At 35.5% G+C, this 2428-nt stretch overlaps 1 non-coding gene across 1 annotated transcript; it reads right to left on the bottom strand.

Annotated features, from left to right (window-relative positions):
• Nucleotides 1-1088: 1088 nt before the first annotated feature.
• On the bottom strand, nucleotides 1089-1192 carry LOC120865530. The gene has a single exon (XR_005721438.1). It is a non-coding gene; the product is annotated as a U6 spliceosomal RNA (small nuclear RNA).
• Between the last annotated feature and the right edge of the window lie 1236 nt (nucleotides 1193-2428).

The raw sequence follows: 2428 nt of genomic DNA, 5'->3' as shown, positions 1-2428 counted from the left end.
TTTCCACCCCCTGCCCCAGCCACTGCTAACCACCATCCTATTCTCTGCTCCCATGTGTTTGAGAATTTCAGATACTTCATATAAATGGAATGATGCAGTATTCATTTTTCGATGATTAACTGACTTTTCTTAGCACAGTGTTGTCCAAGTACATCTGTGTTTTTACATATGGAAGGATTTTCTTGTTTCAAAAACAATGGCCACACAATAGTCTATTCTGTATGTATACTCAGTTCAGTTCAGTTCAGTCGCTCAGTGGTGTCCGACTCTTTGCGACCCCATGACGCAGCACGCCAGGCCTCCCTGTCCATCACCAATTCCCGGAGTTCACTGAGACCCACGTCCATCGAGTCAGTGATGCCATCCAGCCATCTCATCCTCTGTTGCCCCCTTTTCCTCCTGCCCCCAATCCTACCTTTAAAAAAAAAAAATGATGGCTATCCTAACAGATGTGATATATAATTTTGAACTGCATTTCCTGATGATTAGTGATGTTGAGCATCTTTAATCTGCATCTTTATCCTTTGTTGGTCTTCTTTGGAGAAATGTCTATTCAAGTTCTTTGTTCATTTTTAAACTGGGCTATTTGTTTTCAGTAGTGAATTCTATGGGCTTCCCAGATGGCTCAGCAGTAAAGAATCCCTCTGCAATGAAGGAGAGGCAGGAGACAGTGGTTTGATTCCTGGGTCAGGAAGATCCCTGGAGGAGGAAATAGCAGCCCACTCCAGTATTCTTGACTGGAAAATCCCATGAACAGCAAACCCTGGTGGGCCATAGGCCGTAGGCTTGCAAAGGTCAGACTAAACTGAATACAGCATGGCACATTGAGTTCTATGAGGTCCTCATATTCTATATATTAAACACTTATCAGATACACGGTTTACAAATTCTTTCTCCCTTTCCACAGAGTGTGCTTTCAAGTTTGTTGTAGTTCCACTTGTTTGCTTTGCTTTTGTTGCCTGTGTTTTTGGTGTTTTATCCAAGGAATAATTATCAAGAAAAATGTCAAGAAGAGTTTCTTCCATGTTTCCTTCTAGGAGTTTTACCATTTAAAATCTTGAGTTTAAGGCTTTAAAAAAAAATAACAAAAATATATGGAATGGTTCATAAATTTGTGTGTTATCCTTTTGTAGGAGCCATGCTAATCTTCCCTGTATAGTTCCAATTTAATAAATGTGTTCCAAAGCAAGCAATTGAGTTTAAGTCATTAATCCTTTTTGAGTTGATTTTTGTGTACGGTATAAGATTAGGATCCAATTACAGTTTTTTGCCCGTGGACATCACTTTTCCCAGAATCAATAGTTGAAGAGACTATCCTTTCCACATTTTGTATTTTCAAAATGCTTGTCAAATATCAGTTGCTAAAATATGTCTTTAAATTTATAGTTTAGTAGTATGTACATTTTAGTAATACCATTCCAATTCATGAACACAAATTATCTTTTCATTTATTTGTGTCTTCTTCATTGTCTTTCATCAGTGTTTTATAGCTTTTGGTATACAGATATTTCACTTCTTGGTTAAATTTATTCCTAAATATTTTATTCTTTCTGATGCTATTTTAAGAGGAATTGTTCTCTTAATTCCATTTATGGAGAGTTAGTTGTGAATGTATATAAATCCAGCTGGTTTTTAAATGTTTTTCTATCTTTACTGAATTTGTTGATTTTATCCAACAGTTTATGTGGAGTATTAGGATTTTCTTTTACTTCTAAAATGCATCATCAGCAAAACTATAATTTTCTTTTCTCCATATCAGATGTCTTGTCCATTTGCGCTGGCTAGGACTTCCAAAACGGTGTTAAAGAGAAGGATGGGAGGGCATGGGCATCCCTGTTTTGTTCTTGATTTTGCAAAACTTTCAATGTTTCACCACTGAGTATAATGTTAGCTATCAGCTTGCCATATAAGGCCTTTATTATGTTGAGGTACATTCCTTCTCTATCCAATTTCTTGAGAACTTTCATCATGAAAATGTACTAAATTTTATCAAATGCTTTGCTTGCATCTGTTGAGATAATCATGTGATTTTTAACCTCTATTCTATTAATGTTGCACATTGCATTAATTGCTTTATATATATTGAACCATCCTTGAATCCCAGGCATAAATCCAACTTGATCATGTATTGGCATCTGATTTCATTTAGTTGTATTCTCTTATAGCTCACTGAATTTTTTTTAAGATAACTACTTTGAATTCCTTCTCAAACAATTCTTAGACCTCAATTTTTTAAGAATCATTTACTAGAGATTTTTTTTCCCCTTTTTGGGGTCATATTTCTTAAAACGTCATGTTTCTTGTAGCTTTTTATTGGCGCTTGTGCATTTCTGAGTCTTTTCAGACTGGTTTTATACAAAAAAAAAAAAAAAAAAAAAAAAGACCTTCACCAATCACCAATCAGACTGGCTAGAGATTCTGGCAAACT

Source organism: Oryx dammah, unplaced genomic scaffold (genome assembly GCF_014754425.2).
Source record: "Oryx dammah isolate SB20612 unplaced genomic scaffold, SCBI_Odam_1.1 HiC_scaffold_6, whole genome shotgun sequence".
Lineage (NCBI taxonomy): Eukaryota > Metazoa > Chordata > Mammalia > Artiodactyla > Bovidae > Oryx > Oryx dammah.
This window is presented reverse-complemented; position numbering and strand designations above follow the sequence as displayed.